We start from the raw sequence: 6,844 nt of genomic DNA on the forward strand, positions 1-6,844 counted from the left end.
TTTCTGGCATGCACTCCCCTCAGCATGGTGGCGTGGGTATACCGTTCCCCATAGCGACCCCTAGAGGACGCAGTTCGAAGTTCCCATGAAAGGGAACGTCTCAGGTTACTTATGTAACTATGGTTCCCTGAGTAGGGAACGAGACACTGCGTCCTCTAGATTGCTTGTCATGCTTCGGACGCAAGCTTCAGACGAAGAAGTGGATGATGTGTTCTCCCGGTGCCTATTTATACTATAGTCGCACCATGGCTGTCGCCGGCCAACGTGTTGTTGGTGTTTTTTCAATGTATGCTTCAGACACGGGTCACGACGAGGCGTTCCCCATAGCGACCCCTAGAGGACGCAGTGTCTTGTTCCCTACTCAGGGAACCATGGTTACATAAGTAACCTGAGACGTTTTCTCGTGTTTGATTTGAACACGTGGATCCGTTAGATTGATGTGAAATGGTGCACGTGATATAATTGTTCGGCAGTGATAAAACATTTAACTCGTAAATTTTGATCTGTTCAGATATTCGCGTTGTCCCATACAAGACTTGTTTACTTGTGTTAGAAGTGTACTGCAATGCATTACTACAATGATTACAGTGTTTTCATTTTGTAAATTGCATGTGTTTATTGTGTATTATGCGAATGTTGAGTATACGTACTGTATAAGACGGCTAAACGTAATAAACATATAAGTATAATTAATTAAATAAATGACATGTAAGTTGACATTGCAATGATGTTTCTCTGTCTAGATATCTTGATTGAAAGTCTGCTGACTAACTGCGAGAAAGTGCTGACCCTGTTATGTAGTGAAGTTCTACAGACAGAAATCCGTCTTCTATACGAACTACTTTAGTTTTGAACAATGGCTTTAGACAACACAAGCCATTCCGAGCATTAAAATAGGTGGGGACCCAACCCAGTGCTTTAGTGTGCTTGTTATATACATGCATATTACCATAGACTGTATAAAAACAGCATATTACATATATTATTGCATAATTATTTCAAATTCATGATAAAATGCCTATATTTAATTTATTTGCAATGCATAAGCTCATCTTTGCATCATCTGCAGGTTGAGCAATGCGTAAACTACTTGAAAGAGATTAAATTACAGGCTGCCATGGAAGATCTGAAGGAACTATGTCCAAACAAATTTCAGATGTAAGGTTTAGGTTAAACAAATGGCACACTTTTTTCCATATTATGGTTCTAAGAACACGTCTCAAAATATTGGAGCCTCCATTCTTTTAGCCCAAATGCTGGAACGGTGCACCCAAACGTTCATGTATCCTAAATGTTCATATTCACAACCATTTACTTTGGTTTAAAAAGGCTTATGATAGAAGAACAGTCCATGGCTGTGATTCTTCACACCCCAGTTAGACTGACACGACAGCACCTGCTGCTGGGCGAGTTCATTGTGCTGAATGTGGTGATAACCAGCATGCTCAGTCGTCTCTGGTGAGTTTGTGTACCAGTATGATATACCATGTCACTGCTGGATTTCCATTAAGCTATTTCCTGAAGATGCTAATTTGGGGAAACTGCAGGGATGGAGCAGCATTTCATATTTCTCTGCAACCTTGATGGTTGAAATTTTGAATAATTTTGCCTTATTCAATATAACATAACATCATATTTTTTGGACCTTCTTAACCATATTTAATTAAGTTATGGGGATGTCTTCATTTGTTTAAAAAAAAAATCCACATGATCAGTATTTTTGCACGAGGGTGAAGGATTTCACCACACAGATTTCTCAATGGATTCAAATTGGTTATTAAAATATGTGACATTCAGAAAGCTGATTGGTTTGAAATTTACTTCTGTGATATGGCTACAATGTTACACTATTGACAATTAGACAATGGAACTTTTTTACCCAGAATATTTTGCCAAAATTTCATGAATGCACTGCTAGGGTTACGTTATTGTATTTATAACTAGCTGTATATAAAACAATAGATGTCTATGGAATGTCCCCATTAAGCAATTGTGTTTATAATGAAATGAAAAAAAACAAAATGTTAAGAATTGTTTCAGATAATATACCTAATATATTGAAAATTACCTGTCTGGTTTATAAATATCGCTTTCTAACAAAATTGAAATATTTACAGAAAATGTAATTCTGAAATCATGGGATAAGTTTTTTTTTTTTTTGCTAGGGTGTTCTTCAGAGGTATTCTGTGAGCCCTCATCCCCATGTACAAAAGAACCACTGAACTCATCCAGAAGGTGTCTCAGTCCCAGCCCATGGCTTACCTGACTGACTTCACCCTGCCTGGGGACCTGAAAGACTTCCTGTGCCTCGCACACCCAGATCTACTGTTGGAAGAAGGCACCAAAGACCCTTTAAGGGCCGAAAAAGGGACAAGAAAGTCCAACATTTCTCTCCTTTCCAGGTTGTTTGGGGATAGAGGACATGAAGAGAATAATGGAAAAGAGGAGTGAGAGACGGTGCCAATATTAGCTGCCAGTCATGATGAAGGTTCTAGTCTGGACCTGGGGGCAGCAGTTTTACTGCAACGACCAGGTTATTTGACAGGTTATTTGTTTTATTATTATGTCTTTCTTACATGTTTTTGTGTAATTGTATGTTTTATATAATTTATACTACTTTGCTTTCATATGCATGCATTATACATAGATGTTATGTAATCATATTTACTCGTTGTCATTCTCCAGATGTCTCATCCTATGGACTGGACATGAAGGTTGTGCTTCAACAATCTTGTAAAACCACCAAACAGGTAATTGATCTTGATTTGTATTGTGTCACTGAGTACGTTTACATGGACAACAATAATCCGATTTTAACACGATTAAGACAATACTCTGATTAAGAATCTACCATGTAAACAGATATTTTGGATTACCTTAATCCGGCTAAAGTCATATTCGAAGTAAACAGAAATCAAATTAAGACATGTGGAGTATTCCTATTTTAGTCGGATTATTGAAGTGCAGTCTAGACATGTAAACACCTTAATCAAACTATTACCGTCATGTAGGACTTTTCGCCGCATTTTGCGACAGGATATACACACGGCAGTGGTCAACCATTTGACAGCAAATAAAAGAGCTTCAACACCTCCATCTGTATGCACGTACAAATAATTAACTGCACTTGTAGCTTTCATAAAATTAAAAATTAAACACCCAAAACTGTACATGGCATTATCACGAAGACGAACTATATGTTTATGCGTGAAATTCCAGAAGGGACGTCGGGATGGTGTCACGTGGGGACATAATGACATGTGCCATTAATTGAACTATGCACTATAACATGTAAAACGGGAACATGAAAGGAATATTCTAAAAGCAACTCATGTAAACACCATAATCATAATATTGGCTTATTTAGAATAAGGTAAATAATTAGATTACTGATGTCCATGTAAACGTAGTCACTGACTTTTCATAAAATTAAAAATTAAACACCCAAAACTGTACATGGCATTATCACGAAGACGAACTATATGTTTATGCGTGAAATTCCAGAAGGGACGTCGGGATGGTGTCACGTGGGGACATAATGACATGTGCCATTAATTGAACTATGCACTATAACATGTAAAACGGGAACATGAAAGGAATATTCTAAAAGCAACTCATGTAAACACCATAATCATAATATTGGCTTATTTAGAATAAGGTAAATAATTAGATTACTGATGTCCATGTAAACGTAGTCACTGACTAGTCCTGAGATGTTACCATTTCTGTTTTTGCCACTCACATTTATATGACAGATCTATGGAAGCCCATTTAGTCCACGTAAAAAAAAAAGGTCAAAATCATGACAAAATGTTGAAATTATGACATACCGAGTTTATATTATGAGATATAAAAAAAATACTTACTATGTCATAATTTTGACTTGGTATGTTATAATTATGACTTGGTACAGTGGTTCTTAATAATGGGTCCTGGGTCTTAATCCTTGACCCCCCGCTCTGCACATTTTGTACGTCTCCCTTATGCTGGGTACACACTAAAATATTTTTTAAATCTTATAAGATCTTCAAAATGTGAGAGACCACAAACATGAGGACAAAAAAATCCTAGATTTAAGCGTTTTGCTCCTATAGTGTGTGGCAGAGGTGGGACCAAGTCATTGTTTTGCAAGTCACAAGTAAGTCTCGAGTCTTTGCATTCAAGTCTCGAGTCAAGTCGCGAGTCAAGACAGACAAGTCCCAAGTCAAGTCCCAAGTCAAGACAGGCAAGTCCAAGTCGATTTGCAAGTCCTCAGCTGTAAGATTCAAGTCTTAAACAAGTCATTAGTGCTTTTTGCCCAAATTAGTGTCTCAGTATTAATTACCATATCAAATTCATAGTAATTTATATCAGGAAGGCAGGTAGAATATGTTTGACTTAGTTCAATTTCATGTGAGATGGGTGCCCTTAGTAAAACTATTCAAGTTCAGTTTAGGGATTGTGCCAAAATAGGATAAACAGTGAAAAAAACTATTTTATTAGTAACAGAATAGCAAAGACAACATAATTTCAGCTAGAAATAACAGCTGCAACATACTTTGCATGTGTGCAGAGGCGGACAGTAACTAAGTACATTTACTTGAGTATTGTACTTAAGTACACTTTTTGAGTATCTGTACTTTACTTGAGTATTATTTTTTCTGGGAACTTATGACTTTAACTTCACTACATTTGAAAGACAAATATTGTACTTTTCACTCCACTACATTTCTATCAAGGTCCTCGAAGTAGAAAGTCGTTACTATGTAGCAGCTTTGAAAATCAGTGGGTGATTTTTTTCTTCTCTAAAACGTGACTCTCTTTTTTTTCAGACAGTTTATCAGTATTGGGGCTACAATAAGTGATTTCCCAGCATTTTTTGAACACTGCCCGGTTGCAAACGTGATATTTATTTACAGCAATTCAATAATAAGAAGTTAATATTGTGGTATATATTAGAAACAATATTGTCTAATTTTGCTAAATTGTGTACGTGAAAATATTACCTATAAAGCCACAGAAGAATCAGTAATTACACAGAAATCACACAGGAATAACAGAAATATCTCAGTAATAACGCAGTAATAACACAGAAATCACACAGGAATAACACCGTGACAACAGAAATAACAGGAATAACACAGTAATAACACAAGATTAACTCAGTAATAACACAGTAATAAACCAGTAATAGCACAGTAATAACACAGGAATAACAGAAATTACTCGGGAATAACACATTAATAACACAGTAATAACACAGGAATAACACATTAATAACAGTAATAACACACTAATAACACAGTAATAACAGAAATAACACAGGAAGAACAAAGTAATAACACACTAATAACACAGGAATAGCAGAGTAATAACACAGAAATAACACAGGAACACATTAATAACACAGTAATAATTCAGTAATATGACAGGAATAACACAGTAATAACACAGGAAAAATTCAGTAATAATACAGGAATAACACAGTAATAACTCAGTAATAGCAGGAATAACAGGAATAACACAGGAAATACACTGTAACAACACAGGAATAATTCAGTAATAACACAGTAATAACACTAATAACACTGGAATAATACAGGAATATAAAGTAATAACACAGGAACACATTAATGACACGGTAAAGATTCAGTAATATGACAGGAATAACACAGTAATAATGCAGTAATAACACAGGAATAATTCAGTAATAATACAGGAATAACAGGAATAACGCAGTAATAACACAGTATTAACAGGAATAACACAAGAAAACACAGTAATAACACAGTAATAATGCAGTAATAATACAGGAATAACGCAGTATTAACACAGTAATAACGCAGTAATAACACAGGAATAAATCAGAAAACAGGAAAAACACAGTAATAACAGAAATAAATCAGAAAACAGGAATAATACAAGAAAAACACAGTAAAAACAGAAATAACACAGTATTAACACAGGAATAACACAGTATTAACACAGGAATAACAGAGTAATAACGCAGTAATAACACATTAATAACAGGAATAAATCAGAAAACAGGAATAACACAAGAAAAACAGTAAAAACAGAAATAACACAGTATTAACAGGAATAACACAGTGTTAACACAGAATAACACAGTAATAATGCAGTAATAACACAGGAATAATTCAGGAATAACACATTAATAACACAAGAAAAACACAGTAATAACAGAAATAACACAGTATTAACACAGGAATAACAGTAATAGCGCAGTAATAACACAGGAATAACACAGGAATAACACAGTAATAACACAGGAATAATTCAGTAATAACGCAGTAATAACACAGTATTAACGCAGTAATAACACAGGAATAGAACCGGAATAACATACACAGGAATAACTTAGTAATAACTAAAGAATAACACAGGAATAACACAGTAATAATAGAAATAACACAGGATTAACACAGTAATAACAAAATAAAACAAAATACTTTTCACTCCACTACATTTCTATCAAGGTCCTCGAAGTAGAATGTCGTTACTATGTAGCAGCTTTGAAAGTCAGTGGGTGATTTTTTTCTTCTCTAAACTGTGACTTTTTTTTCAGACAGTTTATCAGTAATCACTCTTGGGGCTACATGAAGTGATTTCCCAGCATTTTTTGAACACTGCCAGTTGCAAACATGATATTTATTTACAACAATTCAATAATAAGAAGTATATTAGACACAATTTTGTCTGATTTTGCTAAATTGTGTACGTGAAAATATTACCTATAAAGCCACAGAAGAACTGTTGTGCATCTCCTAATAAAACACAATAGGTGTTGGACTTGAAGCAGAAATGCATAGACTGTTCTGTGTGTGACATCAAAGTACCACGAGAG

At 35.1% G+C, this 6,844-nt stretch overlaps 1 pseudogene; it reads left to right on the forward strand.

Annotated features, from left to right (window-relative positions):
* LOC107598179 (protein nepro homolog) overlaps window positions 1–6,844 on the forward strand; it is a 16,380-nt pseudogene that overhangs the window by 3,292 nt on the left and 6,244 nt on the right.

The sequence above is a fragment of the Sinocyclocheilus grahami genome, unplaced genomic scaffold, assembly GCF_001515645.1.
Source record: "Sinocyclocheilus grahami isolate Dianchi unplaced genomic scaffold, SAMN03320097.WGS_v1.1 scaffold246.1, whole genome shotgun sequence".
NCBI lineage: Eukaryota > Metazoa > Chordata > Actinopteri > Cypriniformes > Cyprinidae > Sinocyclocheilus > Sinocyclocheilus grahami.